We start from the raw sequence: 19,880 nt of genomic DNA, 5'->3' as shown, positions 1-19,880 counted from the left end.
CTTCTTCTAGACTAGGAGCTTCTCAGCACAGGGACCCGGGGTCCAAAGGACATGCTCTTCTCCTGGCACTACTTTCTTGGTGGTATGAGGTCCTCCTGTTTCTCTGCTCGCTTCTCTCTTTTATATCTCAAAAGAGATTGACTTAAAACACAACCTAATCTTATAGACTGAGTCCTGCCTCACTAACATAACTGCCTCTAATCCTGCCTTATTAGCATCATAAAGGTAGGATTTACAACACATAGGAAAATCACATCAGATCAAAAAATGGTGGACAATCACACAATACTGGGATCATAGCCTAACCAAGTTGACACATATTTTGGGGGGACACAATTCAATCCATGACAATGGGGAAAAATTAATATCATGTCACACCATATACCAAAAAAAATTCTAGACTAATTTAAAAAATTAATTGTAAGAAACCTTTAAAAAAAAAATCTGGAAGAGAATACGTGTATATATTTAACTGACTGGTGAATAGGGCAGAATTTTCTAAGCATAAAGCAGTAGAATAAATAATAAAGGAAAAGAGCTATAGATTTGATGACAACATTTTCAAACTTATAATCTCAAAAGAATCATAAACAAAACTGAAAGGCAAATGACAAGCTGAGAAAAACTTTGACATAATTATGACAGAGAAAGGATTAATAGCCTTCACATATAAGAAAAGATCAATAAGAAAAACACCAACACCCTAATAGAAAAACGGGCAACAGACATGCCCCAACAACTCACAGAGGACATATAATTGGCTAAAGAACATATGAGAAATATCCAACTTCCCTGGTGGTAGAAGAATACACATTTTAACACGCGATCCCATGTTTACTCTATCAAATTGGCAAAATATGTTGTTGTTAGCTGCCATCAAGTCACCCCGACTCATGGTGGCCCTATACACAAGATTCTGCCTGGTCCTGCACCATCCCCATGATTAGGTGCAGTTGGAACAATTGTGATCCATAGGGTTTTCATTGGCTGATTTTTGGAAACAGATGGCCAGGCTTTTCTTCCTACTCTATCTGTGTCCAGAAGCTTCTCTGAAACCTGTTCGGCATCACAGTAACAGCAAACTTCCACTGACAGTTGGGTGCTGGCTATACATGAGGTGCTTTGGTCAGGAGTCTAACCCCGGTCTCCCGCATGGAAGGCAAGTATTCTATCCCTGAACCACCATCTCCCCCACGTTTAAAGAGGCCTAAATACTCTGTGCTGGGCACAGTACAGTTAAAGACTTTCACATACAACAGTGAGAGTGTAGATTGAAACAACCTTTTTCGGACAGCAATTTTGCAATTGTCTGTTCTGTTGCAGCTCACACTTCTGTAGTGAGAATGAGGTCCTATGAAATTGGCAAAAGAGGTAAGGGTGTCAATAGAACCTAGAAGTTGCATTGGTTCATATGCAATGCTTCCCAGAATGCTATGCTTTGAGCCACCCACCCAGGGTGAACACAAAGTTCGTGCATACCTGAGCACAGGAAGCCCTAGTGTAGTTCATGCTACCCACTCGCCTTGTTTCTCCTCTGGCTAGGTCTGGCCCCTTGCTCTTGAAAGTGTTTGCACTTGACAGGATCTATTGCGTGGTTCTCCGCCATCTTTATGGACTTGGTCCTTATCTCTATAACTCAGCAGCTCCAAGCTTCCTTACACCCCTTTCCAGAAAGCAACCATTAAAATTTTAAATCCAATATTTAATGCAGCTGTAACCCACCTTTTTAAATAGCATTTTTATTAGGATTGTTACTTTTTGTTAGTGTCGTGGTTACAACATAACCCATAAATTTTGAGTGATCTATGTTTCCCATAAGTCACATTATTTTTAGAGCACAATTTTTCAGAACACAATAATTTTTTTTTTAGTATTTAATATGATATATATAATTGCATTGTTGCAGGATGCCTCTAGACAATTAACAAAAGCCTCAAAAATTACCAGCAATTCTACTTACAGTGATAATACATAGGAAAAAAATCAGAGATAAACACAAAAATTTAGGCACAAGTGTGTTCATCAAAGGGTTATTTATAAAACTGAAAAACACCCAAATGCATAATACTGGATTGAATATATGATATCCCATCTATGCAATGGAATCTATGAGCCACTGAAAATAATCTTTTCAAAGAATGTTTAGAGCAATAAAATTTTTCATAATAGATCATTAGGCAGAAAAAAAAGTCTACTAAAAAACACCACAGCGTACCATCCAAATTTTACAATATAAATTATTGCACTGTGTATTTCATGTTTTATATATGGCAAATACAGACTATATACAGCAAAATTTAAATAATAGCTATAAATTACAGTCAGATGGGAAGTGGATAAACATTAATTACCTCCTACTTTTCTACATTTTCTAAGTTTTCTACAATGAATATATATTACTTTTATAGAGAAAAGAAAAATGAACATTATTCTTTAAATAAATAAAAAATGTAATGAATTACTTTAAGATAAAGGAAAACAGCAAAGAAGGGGTGGGAGGGCAGGGGAGAGAGGAATGGGGGAAAATGAGTCTACTCCCAAGTTTGAATCCTGGTTGCATCTCCCAAAAGCCCCGGAGACTGATAGGAGGAGCCTCCTTCCTTGACCTATGGAATTCCTCAGGGGTATTGGTGGGTCAGTGGCCAAATTCTCACCACCCATCCTGCAGACTGGGCTTCAACTCCCGGCCAAAGCACGTCAAGCACCATTCACTTGTCAATGAAAGAGGCTTGCATGTTGCTACGATGCTGAGCTGAATAGGTTTCCGTGGAGCTTTCAGACTAAAACAGACTGGGAAGAAAGGCCTGGCAATCTACTTCCAAAACTCAGCCAATAAAAGCCCTATGGATCACAGCAGTAGCGGTTCGATCCACATCCCATCTTGGGCATGGTGTAGGACCCAGAACCATTCTGTTCCTTTGAGCATGGAGTACTGTTTTGCTCTATTGATCAAAGAGTCACCATGACCCCGGGCAACTCAACAGCAGCCGACAACAACAACATGAAAATCCTCAATTACTGAAACTCTATGCTCACTTTCCTGAGCCAGCAACTCTGGCTTCTCTTGTGCAGCCCCCTCCCTCTCCCTTGACCCAGACCACAGAATGACTCTCTGTCCCCAAGACCTGTTCATCCCCAAGTCTTGTTCATTCATCAGGTCCCTGTACCCATGGGTTAAGCTCTTCAAGCTCTTAAAACCAGTCTCAGCTCAGCTACAGCCCAAGAACCCAAGTCTCCATGTAGATCACCCCCAGCCTTACCTCACAGGAACCAAATGATGAGGACCAGGCCCTATATAGGTCACTAGAGTAAGACCACCAACCCCAATCCTGCTGCCCACCCCGCCTGCAGGAATATGTGCTTCTGCGCAATTCAGAGAAGGGACTGAAGGCCCAGGTCCAAGTCTGGTGTTTGCTAATGCCGCCCAAGGCTGGCACGAAACCACTGACCAGTCCCTAGACCTGGAAATGCATTGTGGTCTAAGGGATGGTCAGTGGTTATTCAGGTGGAAAATGATATAGAACTCAGATGCGCCCTGCTCCCTCACCCCTGTCTTGGGACTGCAAAGCCCCTTCCATCCACCCAAGGGGTGGGGAAGAAAAGAAGGACCAGGAGAATCCTGAACTGACTGAGATAAAGTCAATGGTGGGTTTAATAAGAAATTAAGTTATAAAGAATAACATAATTGCTGCTGTTTCCAACAGCTGTGTAGATTTGATTCCCCTAAAGGACTCCCCCAAGTGGAACTACTAACTGGTTGGATAAAATATATTTTTTAATCTATTTAAATGCATTATTGAGCTGGCACAAAAGTAAGGATTCTACAAAGCCTTAAAACAAAATGAAATAAAAAGTCTGGAAAGAAAATGAGTACTAAAACCTGCTTTCTCCCTGATGGTTTCTGCTAAACCCTAGAGACTTGGAGGTTCTTCTTTAAAAACCACTTAGGATATGGGGGACAGGAGATGAAACTTAGCTATAGCCCAAGGTGGGGAATCTAATATGAAATCCCTGAATAAAGTTGAGACCTGAAAGGGCTACCACATACCATAAAAGTGAATAAGAAGTAAAACCCCCACAAAGAAGCAGCAAGAGCAGCATATATCATGACCCTGACGTTGGTTGAAGGGGGAAATGTTGTTGTTGCTAGGTGCCATTGAGTCGGTTCCAACTCACAGCGACCCTGTGAACAACAGAACAAAACACAGCCCGGTCCTGCGCCATCCTTACAATCGTTGTTATGCTTGAGCTCATTGTTGCAGCCACTGTGTCAATCTACCTTGTTGAGGGTCTTTCTCTTTTCCACTGACCCTGTACTCTGCCAAGCATGATGTCCTTCTCCAGGGACTGATCCCTCTTGACAACACGTCCAAAGTATGTAAGACGCGGTCTCGCCATCCTTGCTTCTAAGGAGCATTCTGGCTGCACTTCTTCCAAGATGGATTTGTTCGTCCTCTTGGCAGTCCCTGGTATATTCAATATTCTTCGCCAACACCACAATTCAAAGGTGTCAATTCTTCAGTCTTCCTTATTCATTGTCCAGCTTTCACATGCATATGATGCAATTGAAAATACCACGGCTTCGGGCAGGCACACCTTAGTCTTCAGGGTGACATCTTTGCTCTTCAACACTTTGAAGAGGTCCTTTGTGGCAGATTTACCCAATGCAATGCATCTTTTGATTTCTTGACTGCTGATTCCATGGCTTTTGATTGTGGATCCAAGTAAAATGAAATCCTTGACAATTTCAATCTTTTCTCCGTTTATCATGATGTTGCTCATTGGTCCAGTTGTGAGGATTTTTGTTTTCTTTATGTTGAGGCGTAATCCATACTGAAGGCTGTAGTCTTTGATCTTCATTAGTAAGTACTTCAAGTCCTCTTCACTTTCAGCAAGCAAGGCTGTGTCATCTGCATAACACAGGTTGTTAATGAGTCTTCCTCCAATCCTCATGCCCCGTTCTTCTTCATATAGTCCAGCTTCTGGGATTATTTGTTCAGCATACATATTAAATAGGTATGGTGAAAGAATACAACCCTGACGCACACCTTTCCTGACTTTAAACCAATCAGTATCCCCTTGTTCTGTCCGAACAACTGCCTCTTGATCTATGTAAAGGTTCCTCATGAGCACAACTAAGTGTTCTGGAATTCCCATTCTTCACAGTGTTATCCATAGTTTGTTATGATCCACACAGTTGAATGTCTTTGCATAGTCAATAAAACACAGGCAATGTAAACACAAGCCACCCTTTACATAACTTTGAAATCCAAAATTACAGTAGCCCTGAGGTCCAAAAACCCCTCAGCTAGTTTCCCCCAGGCACTGCAGAAGCAAATAGAAATCGTCTCTGGAGAAACTGAACCTCACATGAGGCCTCAGGAATCCTCATGAACAAAGTTCCAAGGAAAATAAGCAACACACAGCCCCAAATCACAAAACATACAAGAAAATAAAGTATCATGAATGAGAAACTTCAGATAAAAACAAGAGACCTGCAGTACTCTAGGGTTTGATAAATGATGATGGTAGTATTATTTATTTCTCATGATGATGTTTGCCTCCCCTATTGTTCTGTCCCTAGATTCCTCCCCCATCCCCACCCCAGATGCCTGGTACTCCTAGTTGTCCTAAGTACATCCAGTCATGATGAGTCTAATAACATCAGCCAGACAACGGGTGAGGAATTCTTTGGCCAACTCTCTCAGGATGGAAAGGAATGGCTAAGGCTGTCCATTGCACTCACTTGGGAAATCTTGAAAAAGCACTGATGCCCAGGTCCCACCTCCCAGAGGTCCTAGGGACATCCTGGGCATCAGGATTGTTAAAAGCCTCCCCAGTGATCCTAACGTGCAGCCAACGATGTGAGCCACTGGTCAAACAGAATGAAGCGGTAACAGTGCAATATCAGGCACTGAGGGCATCTCCTGGGGGATATAAACCCATTGCTGTCAAGTCGATTCCGACTCATAGTGACGCTATAGGACAGAGTAGAACTGCCCCATGGGGTTTCCAAGGAGCGACTGGGGGATTTGAATTGCCGACATTTTGGTTAGCAGCCAAGCTCTTAACCACTGTGCCACAAGGGTTCCTGAGGGGATGTAGTTGGACAAAAAGTGGTTTAAACTCTCCATTGTATGAAGAAGGCATAGAACATTTTGATAAGTATAAAAAATATATACAAAATTGTACTAATGTACTGATTAGTGTGTACTGTACTAGTATGAATTTAGGAATGCTCCTTAGAAGCCAGGTTGGGGAGACTTCTTCTCAAGCCTTTGGACACGTCATCAGGAGCCACCAATCACTGGAGAAGGACATCGTGTTCAGTAAAGTAGACGATCAGAGAAAAAGAGGAAGACCCTCAATAAGATGGATTGACACGGTGGCTGCAACAATGGGCTCGAACAAAGCAGCAATTGTGAGGACGGGGTAGGATGAGGCAGTGTTTCATTCTGTTGTGCGTAGGGTCACTATGGGTCGGAACCAACTCGACAGCACCTAACAAAAACAACATGAACTTAAGAATGTAAAAAATTTATAGAAAAAAACACAAAGGAAACATCAAAATGCTAACAGAGATGCTTAAGGGTGGTAGAATCATGGCTTACTACTGGTAATTTTCTACCGTTTTGTATTTTTCTGAAATTTCAAATTTTTCTATGATAAACAAGTGTTACTCTTATAATCCAAAAAGTTTTTCAAAAACTGGAAAAGAATTACAAATCTCTTAGACTACAGTCATGACCTCCATGAAAGCCCTTCTACACCTCCAGCCTCCTCTTGAATATTCCTTTTGCCCCCACATGCCCGCTGTTACCCCCAGTCCACACTGATAAATCTTCCATTTGCCCATTGCCGTCACCCACAGTGGAATCTCCCTCTAGCAACTACAATGTTTTCTTTTTTATCTTCAAACTAGGTCATGCCTCCTCCTCCATGAAGTCTTCCAACAAGCCCAGATGGAAGTCTTCTCAGGAGCCCCTCTGTTGCTGTTGTTAGCTGCCGTCAAGTTGGACTCAACTCAAGGGGACCCGAGGCACAACAGGATACACCTACTGTGACCCACAGGGTTTTCGGTGGCTGATTTTTCAGAAGTAGGTCACCACGACTTTTCTCCTAGTCCATCTTAGTCTAGAAGCTCCACTGAAGCCTGCTCAGCGTCATAGCAACGGGCAAGCCTCCACGGACAGACAGGTGAGTTGCCATTGAATCATTTCCAACTCGTGGTGACCCCATGAGTGTCAGAGTACAACTGCGCTCCACAGGGTTTCCAGGGACTGATTTTTCAGAAATAGGTTGCCAGGCCTTTCTACTGAGGCACCTTTGAGTGGACTTGAACCTCCAACCTTGTGGTTTGCTGCCAAGCGGGTTAACCATTTGCACTACCCAGGAACTCCTCTACCTACTGAAAGTTCCTAAATACGACCCCCACAGAGAAAAGATACCCCTGAATCCCAAGGCAAAGGTCTAAGCCAAGGGCCCTGAGTTTGCAAGGATGCTATTTTCATGCCATCACCCCCTCGGCCATTTCCCCTTCTGCGGGGAGAGCATGCTCAGATGCACATACAGGCTCTCTCATGCCACGGAGCGCTCCCGCCAGAAGCAGAGAAAGTCCCAGCTTTGGGGCCAGTTGGGTTAGATCTTAGCAGAGCAGAAATTGAACTCTCTGAAAGTTATGAAAACATGCATTTTTCAGCCTATCCATGATAAACAGCGCCTGCCCCTGTGGACAGAAGCACCTCTGCACACCTCGGTGGGCAGTAGCTCCGTGCCCCTCCTCCTTTGGTTCCAGCCAGGCTCCTGGAAGCAACTCACAACCAGGGGAGTCTTTGAGGCCCCCAGAAGCTCCATTTCAGACTCCAGCAGGAAAAACTCTTATCCCCAGAAACAACGAAGCTTATCTGAAACAGGAAAGAGCGGGGATTGACTCTCCAGGCTGAGGCTGAGATGGGACCGGCTGGCCTTCACTGGGGAGCCATCACCAGGCATCATGAGCCTGCTTTATTGCAGGGGGCGGGGCCTGGCTACGCACCACCTGGACGCTCATCTGCAGGTGCTAATCACACTTCCACTTTTGGTGCCACTGGGGTTTAGAGCAGGCCTTAGTTTGCCAAGCCCTGGTCCCAGCGTTCCTTCTGCTCAGCTCAGACACACCCAGGGATTCCCCCAGCAGGGTGGCCATGACCTGCTTAACGTCTGTCCCTCTGCTAGACCATAAGGCCCATGAAGGCAGGGCCCCTGTTTGTCTCCCTCATCTCATTATCCTGGATGCCCAGCCACAAGTCTGACCTCCAATAAAAAACCAAATCAAACCGGTTGCCATCGAGTCGATTCCAACCCACAGCAACCCTAGAGGACAGAGAACTGCCCCATAGGGCTTCCAAGGAGTGGCTGGTAGATTTGAACTACCAACCTTTTGGTTAGTAGCCATACCACTTAACCACTGCTCCACCAGGGCTCCAACCTCAAATAGGTGCTCAGTAAATATTTGTTTGAGGGCCCTGATGGTTCAGTGGTAGCGTTCTCACCGTCCATGCAGAGGACTCCCACCCAATGCGCCTCATTCGAAGCCACCACCTGTCTCTCAGTGGAGGCTTGACTGTTGCTAGGATACTGAACAGGTTTCGGGGGAGCTTCCAGGATAAGATGGACGAGGAAGAAAGGCCTGGAGACCTGCTTCTGGAAATCAGCCCATGAAAACCCTATGGATTACAACCGTCTGATCCCATTGTGCACGGGGTCGCCGTGAGTGGAGGGCTGACTTGACGGCAACTAACGACAGCAAGTATTTGTTATTTACCAGTACCAGTTTCCACTGAGTTGGCTCTAATGCATAGTGACCACATGTGTGTCAGAGTAGAACAGTGCTCCACAGGATTTTCAATGGCTGATTTTTGGAAGTAGACCACCAGGCCTTTCTTTCAAAGTACCTCTGGGTGGACTCCAACCTTCAACCTTTTGGTTAGCAACAGAGCATATTAAAAAAGTATTTGCTACCACCCAGGGACTGCATTTGTTGGACAGATGGATACAATGCTGCCACCAGGCCTGGCCATAGCCTCTATGCACCACTATGTCCTGCAGCCACCCAGGCTTCTGCCTCAGTCCACATCCTCTGAGATGGACCCACAGATGCAGAAGAATGGACTAGGTTCCAGGCGGCTGGGACAGACGGACGCACAGAGTGACTGCTTCTGCCTGCAGGAAGAACTTCTCAAGGAGTCACATGTGGAACGAGCCTTAAGGGAGGAATAAAGGGCCAAGTCTCCCGGTCAAGGATCCTGGGTTTCTTCCTGGCTCATTGCGAACAGGGAGACCCAGCCAGATCTGTGGTTGGCAAAGGTCATCCTGGTGGCCACCATGGACAGATGTCACCAGAGGCAGAGAGCCTCCAGCGAGGGCACGGGAGGCCCTCAGTGAATGGATAGGCACAATAGCCACAACAAAGTACTTGAACATGCCAGTGATCAAGAGGTTGACATGGGACCATTCTGTTGTATGACTCAACGGCAGGTATCTATCAATCTATGATTGTGATTATCCATGGACTTCGCATCTCTCAAGGCCCAGCTGCAGCCCCACCTCCTCCAGGAAGCCCTCCTTGAACACCCACCCAACACATTAACCAATGTGTCCCTCTCTTGGCTTCAATAATCGTTGTGGCCTGCACCAATCTGACACCTACCTGACCCATCACTTTCTCAGGTTGGGCCCTGATTCCACTCCAGGAGCTGTTCTTATCTCCCCCAAAACACAGAAAGCTCTCAAGAGCAGAGGTCACTCCCTCTCTCTCTCCTGCCTTCCCCACAGCACACGGCTGGGCACAGAGCAGCCAGGCAGGATGGAGCCAATTCACTGAGCACCAGCAGAGTCAGGAAGGCAAGCTTGCCCTTTATGACCAAGGCACTGGGGAGCCAGTGAAGGCTCTGGAAGAGGGAGGGAGATGACGGACCGGCGGGGTCGTTTAGGTGAGACCCGGAGCAGCAGATCCACCACATTCCTGGCCTGCTTCCTTCCTCCTTTCCCAGCTGGGACCCTGGCAGAGTGATGAACGTGCCAGAGGCTACGCATTATTAATCACCTTAGAAGCAAACATCCATCTTGGTGCAGGATTTTTACTTTTCTCCTCTAATAACAGATTAGAGCACTCGGATATTAATGGACCAGATAATTTACGTTTTGCTTAACAGAAAAAACAAACCGTCAGGCCCCCATGGCAACACCATTTTCTGACAGATTGAGATAGGCTGAATAAATTGCTGTAATGGAAACACGCCCGTACCCACACTCACCCCCCGGCACATGACAGTTTGCAAACATTTTGCAACAAGCATGGTATGGTTTCCAGACACAAACAATTACCCATTCCCCCTCTGAAGGATTTTCCTCTCCTCCCTGCCTTCTGGAAACCCTGGTGGCGTAGTGATTAAGAGCCACGGCTGCTAACAAAAAGTTGGCAGTTCAAATCCACCAGGCGCTTTTTGGAAAGGCCAGTAAGCCACAAATCCTTGGGCAACATTCACCTGGGCTCCTTTTCGTAAACTGTGACCTCAGCCCTGAGGAAATCAGTCCTGAGAGGAAACGGTTCCTCGAGGTTCCAGCACTGCCTCAGACAGTGGGCCACATCATAGTCATTCATCCTCCTGTCTGCTCACTTAACAGGGACCCTGAAAGCGAAGGCGAAGGCGGAGGTTTCCAGAAAGGGGAAGCAGGAGACCAGTCTCCTCCTCTTGATCCTCCGTTTTGAATATCAATGAAACCAGCTACTGAGGTTGCAGCCAATGGCTATAATAGGAAACCCTGGTGGCATAGTGGTTAAGTGCTACGACCCAAATGTCGGCAGTTCAAATCCACCAGGCGCTCCTTGGAAACTCTATGGGGCAGTTCTACTCTGCCCTGTAGGGTCGCTATGAATCGGAATTGACTCGATGGCAACAGGTTTGATTTGGTTTTGGTTTATTACGGGGGAGGAGACAGGAGACCTGAGTACTGACCCCTGCACTGGCACTAACTCACTGTGTGACCTGGGCCAACTCCCTAGAGTTCTCTCTGGGCTCCAGGCTCCCCATCTGTACAATAAATGCTTTGGTTTAGTAACTCTGCAGTCTGTCATTTTGTGGTTTAGCAATTTCTGGGCTCCAACAGTCACACAGCAGGAGCATCAAGTGTTGGAGCTAAGTGGTTAAAAATGCATGCTTAGTCCCCAGGTGAGCGGCCCACTGGGCATGCTCAGTGCCAGGGCAATCACATCCATCACCCAAGGCACAAGAGCAAATCCTGTCTCACTGAGCATGCTCCATTCTAAAGGAAGGTGGCATTAGATCAAAACAAAACCAAACCCGTGGCTACAGAGTCAATTCCGACTCATAGCAACCCTACTGGACAGAGTAGAACTGCCTCATGGTGTTTCCAAGGAGCAGATGGTGGATTCAAACTGCCATCCTTTTGGTTAGCAGCCGAGCTCTTAACCACTGGCCCTCCAGGGCTCAGAAAGTGGCATTAGGCATACTTAATCATAGGACAGCATCCAGTCTCCTGGGGAAAGCTTACCTTCTCTCCTTGAGGTCCCAGAGATAGGATAGAAACATAATAGGCCCATAAAAACTAGTTGAATGAAATATGTCGAGCAATCTTAGTCAAGGCTGTCTCTCTTCACCTGCTGGTATTGCTGGACCTTGACTGTGACATACTTGGGTCTTGACTGAGTGTTACACCAAAGCTTGATCCAATGAGTTGGCATCAAGTGAATCCCGACTCCTAGTGACTCCCATGTATCTCAGAGAAGAATTGTACTCCATAGGGTTTTCAAAAGGTAATAGTCTTCAAATGAGACCATCAGGCCTTTCTTCCAAGGCACCTCTGGGTGGACTCCAATCTCCAACATTTTGTTTAGCAGCCAAGCATGTCAACTCTTTGCACTGCCCAGGGACCCCACACCAAAGCTTAAATCCACTGCCGTCGATTCAATTCTGACTCGTAGCAGCCCTACAGGACAGAGTAGAACTGCCCCATAGAGTTCCCAAGGAGCACCTCATGGATTTGAACTGCCGACCTCTTGGTTAGAAGCTGTAGCACTTAACTACTATGCCACCAGGATTTCCCACCAAAGCTTAAAAAAAAAAAAAAAAGCTCAGGTCCCTGCAAATGCTTACCAGACAATCCCCCAAAACAGAACCTGTCCTCCCAATCCATCCTCATACTCATCATTTATCAACACCTGTAAGGATACAGAGGATTTGAACAATGTAATCAATCAACTCATAGCGACCCGATATGAGAGCTCAACATAAAGAAAATAAAAATTCTCACAACTGGACCAATAAGCAACATCATGATAAATGGAGAAAAGGTTGAAGTTGTCAAGGATTTCATTTTACTTGGATCCAAAATCAACACCCATGGAAGTAGCAGTCAAGAAATCAAATAATGCATTGCATTGGGTAAATCTGCTGCAAAGGACCTCTTTAAAGTGTTGAAGAGCAGAGATGTCACCTTGAAGACTAAGGTGCACCTGACCCCAAAAAAAAAAAAAACCCACTGCTGTCGAGTCGATTTCAACTCATAGCGACCCTAGCCATGGTATTTTCAATCACAGCATATGCATGTGAAAGCTGGACAATGAATAAGGAAGACAGAAGAAGAAGTGACACCTTTGAATTGTGGTGTTGGAGAAGAATATTTACTATACCATGGACTGCCAAGAGAACAAACAAATCCGTCTTGGAAGAAGTACAATCAGAATGCTCCTCAGACGTAAGGATGGCGAGACCACGTCTTACATACTTTGGACGTGTTGTCAGAAGGGATCAGTCCTTGCAGAAGGACATCATGCTTGGCAGAGTACAGGGTCAGCGGAAAAGAGGAAGACCCTCAACAAGGTAGATTGACACAGTGGCTGCAACAATGAGCTCAAGCATAACAATGATCGTAAGGATGGCGCAGGACCTGGCAGTGTTTCGTTCTGTCGTGCATAGGGTCGCTGTGAGTTGGAACCGACTCAATGGCACCTAACAACAACAACAACAATCAATCAACTTGACCTCATTGAAATTTACAGATCACTCCATCTAAAAGCAGAACACACATTCTTTTCAGAGACACAAAGAACATTCATCAAGACTGTAAACTTGACCATAAAGCCATGTCTCAAAAAATATTGAAATTATGCAAGGTATATTCTCTGATTACAATGGAATTAAATTAAAAAAAATAATAACTATAGGCTATCTAGAAAATAATCAAATATTGGGAAAATAAACAAAACACTTCCAATAAGAAATCACAAGGGCAACTGGAAAATATTTTAAACTGAACAATAGTGAAAGCAAAACATTAAAATGTGTAGGATACAGCTAAAGCAGAAATTAAAAGGAGAGCTGGAGCTTTAAATGTTTATATTAATAAAGAAAAAAGCATACAATCAATGATCTAAGCTTCTGCCTACAGATAAAAAAAAAAATCAGGGTAAATGAAACCCAAAGTAATCAGGAGATGGAGAATCAGGGATATAAAAACGGGACAAAAAGTAATGAAAATCAGCAGAATCAAAGGTGTTTCTTTGAAAATAATCTTCGATGGTTACCAGGGAGGGGAAAGGTGGGGATGGAAAAAAACTAAGTAGACAATAGAGAAGTGGTAAATTTGGTGATGGGTAAGACAGCACACAATACTGAGGAACCCAGCACAACTTGTACAAGGCAAGGTCATGGAAGCTCCGTAGACACATCCAAACTCCCTGACGGACCAAATTACTGGGCTGAGGCCTATGGGGACCATGGTCTCAGGGACTTCTAGCTTAATTGGCATAATATCGTTCATAAAGAAAATATTCTACATTCTACTTTGGTGAGTAGCATCTGGGTTCTTAAAAGCCTGTGAGTGGCCATCTAAGATACTCCACTGGTCTCACCGCTTTGGGAGCCAGGGAGAATGAAGAAAACTAAGGATACGAGGAAAAGTTTAGTCCAAAGAACAAATGGGCCACATCTACCATGGCCTCCACCAGACTGAGTCCAGTACAACTAGATGGTGCCTGGCTACCACCACTTACTGCTCTAACAGAGATCACAATAGAGGGCTCCAGGCAGAGCTGGAGAACAAAATTCTAACTTACAAAAAGAAAGACCAGGCTTGCTGGCCTGACAGAGACTGGAGAAACCCCAAGAGTATGGCCCCTGGACACCCTTTCAGCTCAGTAATGAAGTCATTCCTGAGGGTCACCCTTCAGCCAAAGATTGGACAGGCCCATAAAACAAAACGAGACTGAAGGGGCACACCAGCCCCAGGCAAGGACTAGAAGGTAGGAGGGGACAGGAAAGTTGGTATTAGGGAACCCAAGTTTGAGAAATGAGAGTGTTGACATGTTGTAGGGTTGTTAACCAATGTCATAAAACAATATGTGTACTAACTGTTTAATGAGAAACTAGCTTGTTCTGTAAACTTTCATCTAAAGTACAATTAAGAAATGAGCTAATTTTTTTTTAAAAAGTTGTTTCTTTGAAAAGGCTAATAAAATTGATAACTCCCCAAGAAGACTGATCAAGAAAGCAGGAGAGAAAAATACATGGACCATTATCAGGAATGAAATAGGCAATCACTACAGACTCTATCTATTTTAAAAAAAAAAAAAAGGAAACAGTATGAACAACTTTATGCCAATAAATTTGACAACTTAGATGAAATGAATTGGAAGAAAGCCCTAGAGATCTGCTTCGAACCGTCACAGCCTTGAAAACCCTATGGAGGGCAGCTCTGCTCTGCACAAATGGGATCGCCAGGAGTCAGAATTGTCTCAACAGCGATGGTTCCTTTGCTTTTATTTTGGATGAAGTGGACAAACTCCTTGAAAAGATAACTCACCAAAACTGACACAACATGAAATAGTAAATCTAAATAACCCTGTATCTGCTAAATAATTTCTAATTCAAATAAAAAGCTTTCACGCAAAGGGAAATTCCAAGTCCAGATGGCCTTACAATGAGTTTTACAAAATATTTAAGAAAAAAATAATACCAATCTTAGACAAACTCTCTCAGAAAATCAAGAAGGGAATATTCCCCAACTGAATTTATGAATAATCATGATGCCAAAAGTTTACAAAAATGTTATTTTTAAAAATATAATTATAGACCAGTATTCTTCATGAGGATAAAGGTTAAAATCCATACTAGCAGTATTTTAACATGTCATGACCAAGTGGTGTTTATCACAGAAAAGCAAGGTAATATAACAGTTAGAAAAAAAAAAAGATCAATGAAGTTCACATTAACAGAAAAAAAGAGAGAAAAATCAAAGTAATTGACAACATTAATAGGATAAAGAAGAAAATCATACAGTCCAGGTAAAGCTTTTGAGAAAATTCAATGCCCATTTAAGGGGGAAAAAATCCTATGGATAGAATTTCCTTAATTTGATAGAGGCATCTATAAAACACCTAGAGCTAACAATATCCTCCCTGAGAGTAAAACACTGAATGCTTTTCTCTAAGATCAATTACAACACAAGGCTGTCCATCTCACCACTTATAATCAGTATTATACGAGAAACTTTAGTCAGTGTAATAGAACAAGAAAAATAAAGAAAAGTCATAAATCTTAGAAATGGAGAAGTAAAGCTGTCATTCATAAATGATATATGTATACACATAGAATATCCTATGGAATACACACACTCACACACAAATACTAGAATAACTAAATTTATCAAGCTTGCAGGATACAGTGTCAACATAGAAAATTCAATTGTTTTTCTATACATTGGCAACAAGAAAAATTAAAACTTTTTAAAATACTGTTTGCAGTAGAATCAATAAAAGCAAATATCTGGAAATGAATCTAAAGAATAGTGTGCCAAAGTTTTATACTGAAAACCACAAATGTAGCCCTCATATATTATTGAACGTAAAATGGTACAACTACTGTGGAAAAGAGTTTGGCAGTTTCTCGTACGTAGTTAATTAGTTAACTCATTGTAGTTAGCAATTCTACTACAACGTACGTAACCAAGACAATAGAAAATATATGGCCACATGGAGGCCGAACACAAATATGCATAACAGCCTCATCCATAATGGCCAACCACTAGAAACAGGATTGGAGGAAGACTCCTTAACAACCTGCATTATCCAGATGGCACAACCTTGCTTGCTGAAACTGAAGAGGACTCGAAGCACTTACTGATGAAGATCAAAGACCACAGCCTTCAGTATGGATTACGCCTCAAAATAAAGAAAACAAAAATGCTCACAACTGGACCAATGAGCAACATCATGATAACCGGAGAAAAGATTGATGTTGTCAAGGACTTCATTTTACTTCGTTCCACAGTCAACACCCATGGAAGCAGCAGTCAAGAAGTCAAAAGATGCATTGCATTGGGCAAATTGGCTGCAAAAGATCTCTTTGAAGTGTTGAAAAGCAAAGATGTCACTTTGAGGACTGGCATGCCTGACCCAAGCCATGGTGTTTTCAACAGCCTCATATGCATGCAAAAGCTGGACAGTGAATAAGGAAGACTGAAGAAGAATTGACACTTTTGAATTGTGGTGTTAGCGAAGAATCCTGACTATACCGTGGACTGCCAAAAGAACGAACAAAACTGTCTTGGAAAAAGTACAACCAGAATGCTCGTTAGAAGCAAGGACGGTGAGACTACATCTCATGAACTTTGGACATGGTATCAGGAGGGACCAGTCCCTGGAGAAGGACACCATGCCTGGTGAAGTAGAGGGTCAGCGAAAAAGAGGAAGGCCCTCAATGAGATGGACTGACACAGTGGCTGCCACAATGGGCTCAAGCATAGCAACAATTGTGAGTTTGGCGCAGGACCGGGCAGTGTTTCTTTCTGTTGTGCATATGGGGTTGCTATGAGTCAGAGCCAACTTGACAGCTCCTAACAACAACAACAGAAACAAATCAAGTGTGCGCCAACAGGTGAATGGCTAAACAAATGAATAGTCATACAAATTGCATAGTCATACAGTGAAAAACTACTTAGCACAAAAAAGGAACAAACTACTGATATAGGCAACAGCATGGATGAATCTGAGAACATTATGCAAGCAAAACTAGCCAGCCCGGGCAGCTTCATATGGTGTGATTCCGTTTATATGAAATCTTAGAATATGCAAAAGTAATCAATGGTAACAGAAAGCAGATGAATGAATGGCTGCCTGGGCATGGGAGGAATTTACTGCAAAGGAGCATGAGACAGCCTTTTGAGATGATGGAAATATCCCATAACTTGATCATGCAGTGGTGATATACATCAGTCAAATAGTGTGGATATACATCAAACTGTATACTTCAAAACGGTGCATTTTATTGTATGTAAATCGCACCTCGATAAAATTGATTTTAAAAGAAAAGGAAAGTCTTAGCCCAGAAACTACACACATAACATTCACTTATTTCAGGGATACAACAACCAATCATGTGGTCATGCCTAACTTCAAGGGAAGAGTGCCTGGGTGGTACCGTTTACCAGCTCAGCTGCTAACCGAAACTTTGGAAGTTCAAATTCACTGAGCAGCACACTGGAAGAAAGGCCTGGAGATCTACATCCTAAAAATGAGCCACTGAACTGGGGAAGTCAGCACAGCTTGTACAAGGCAAGGTCATGCAAACTCCATAGACACATCCAAACTCCCTGATGGACGGAATTGCTGGGCTGAGGGCTGTGGCGACCAAGGTCTCGAGGAACTTCTAGCTCAATTGGCATAACATAGTTTATAAAGAAAATGTTCTACATTCTACTTTGGTGAGTAGCATCTGGGGTCTTCAAACCCTGTGAGTGGCCATCTAGGATATTCCACTGCCCTTTCGGGAACAAGGGAGAAGGAAGAAAATTAAAGATACAAGGGAAAGATTAGTCCAAAGGACTAACAGACCACATCTACCACGGCCTCCACCAGACTGAGTCCAGTACAACTAGATAGTGCCCAGCTACCACCACTGACTGGTCTCACAAGGATCACAATAGAGGGTCCCAGACAGAGCTGGAGAAAAATGTAGAACGAAATTCTACCTCAAAAAGAAAGACCAGACTTGCTGGCCTGACAGAGACTAGAAAAACCCTAAGGGTAAGGCCCCCGGACACACTTTCAGTTCAGTAATGAAGGCACCCCTGAGGTTCACCTTTCAGCCGAAGATTAGACAGGGCCATAAAACAAAACCAGACTAATGGGGCACACCAGCCCAGGGGCAAGGACTAGGAGGAGGCAAGAGGGAACAGGAAAGCTGATAATAGGGAACCCAAGTTTGACAAGGGAGAGTGTTGCCATGTCGTTGGGTTGTTAACCAAGGTCATAGGAAAATGTGTATACTGACTGTTTAATGAGCAACTAATTAGTTCTGTAAACCTTCATCTAAGTTACGATAAAAATTAATTTAAAAAAATCAGCCTTGGAAAACCCTATAGTGCAAAGTTCTTGCTGATACACATGGGGTCACCATGAGCCACACTCCACTCCACAGCAAATGGGTTTTGGTTAACTTCAGGGAATACTGGGAAATGTAGTCCGGTCGTGTAGCCAGGGAGAAGAGGAAAAAATATTTTTGGTGAATAGCAATCAGTGTCTGCCACACCCCGCTGTCAGCTACCCAAAGGTTTACTAAAGACTTCATGGGAGGAGGCAGATAGGGCAGAGCCTGCCCCAAGATTTACAACAAGAGAGGAGATAAAGCCTGGGATGGAGGGCTGAGCATGGAGCTGTGGAAGCAAAGAAAGTTTTATTCCTCCCAGGGAAGGCAGCCTGAAGGAGGAGACCTTCTCAATTCCCAGAAGAATTAAAAAAAAAAAAACCATTGCCGTCGAATTGATTCATACCCATAGCGGCCCTATAGGACAGAGTAGAACTTCCCCATAGGGTTTCCAAGGTGCAGTTAGGGGATTTGAACTGCTGACCTTTTGGTTAGCAGCCGAGCTCTTAACCACTTCGCCACAAGGGCTCCCAAGAGAATAAAGAGAGAAGCAATTTCTGGCAGAGGAAATGGTATAAACGAATGTATGGGAACAGTCAAGTCCATATTTGGAGAATTGGTAGATAGTTCTGCTTGGCTGGGAGCCCTGGTGGCACAGTGGTTAAGCGCTCAGAGGGAGAAAGATGTGGCAATCTGCTTCCGTAAAGATTTACATCCTTGGACACCCTCCGGGGCAGTTCTACCCTGTCCTACAGGGCCACTACGAGTCGGAACCAACTGGACGGCAACAGGTTTGGTTTGGTTTTCTGCTTGGCTGGAGCATAGAGAGGATAGGGTGGCGCAGTGGGTGACTGAGATAGAGATATCCCTGGGGTCTATGACGAGGGGCTCAGGAGGGGGGCTGTATCCCTTAAGCCCTGAGAACCTAGAAGGGTCTGAGGGCAGCTCTGGTCCTGACAGCCTACTCCCCCTGCCTCCCCACACACACACAGTGTCCATCCTTCATGCCTGGGAGCTGTGACCACGCACACCCGACACTTCGCGGCTTACACTGCTTCCTACCACACAGCCCCCAGCGCCCTGGGAGTGAGGGTGTGTCACTGAGTGGAGCACATGCCCAAAGACTGGGCTGAGGCAGCCCCTCTGTGGGAGTGGGTGGCAGAAGCTGGAGCTGTGACTCAGGCCATGCACCACAGACCCAGCAGGTGGAGGAGGCTGCATGGCCTCCAGGAAGTCGTGTGGCTGGAACCCACTCACAGCCACACTCCCCTCTGAGTCACCACACAGCACGGGCCTCTGTTGCTCAGCAACAGGGGCCCAGCTCCTGGCCTGGAGTCTGTCCTGGTTAACCCCTCACCTTCCAAGTGGGGGGAATCTGGCCCCCAGCCACTATGGATCAAAGGCCCAGACTCCTCTGAATTTGGCTAAAACTGCCATCCAGCCCGTTCTAAAAAGGCA

Source organism: Loxodonta africana, chromosome 18, assembly GCF_030014295.1.
Source record: "Loxodonta africana isolate mLoxAfr1 chromosome 18, mLoxAfr1.hap2, whole genome shotgun sequence".
Lineage (NCBI taxonomy): Eukaryota > Metazoa > Chordata > Mammalia > Proboscidea > Elephantidae > Loxodonta > Loxodonta africana.
The sequence above is the reverse complement of the archived record's forward strand: the minus strand, read 5'-3'. Positions refer to the sequence as shown.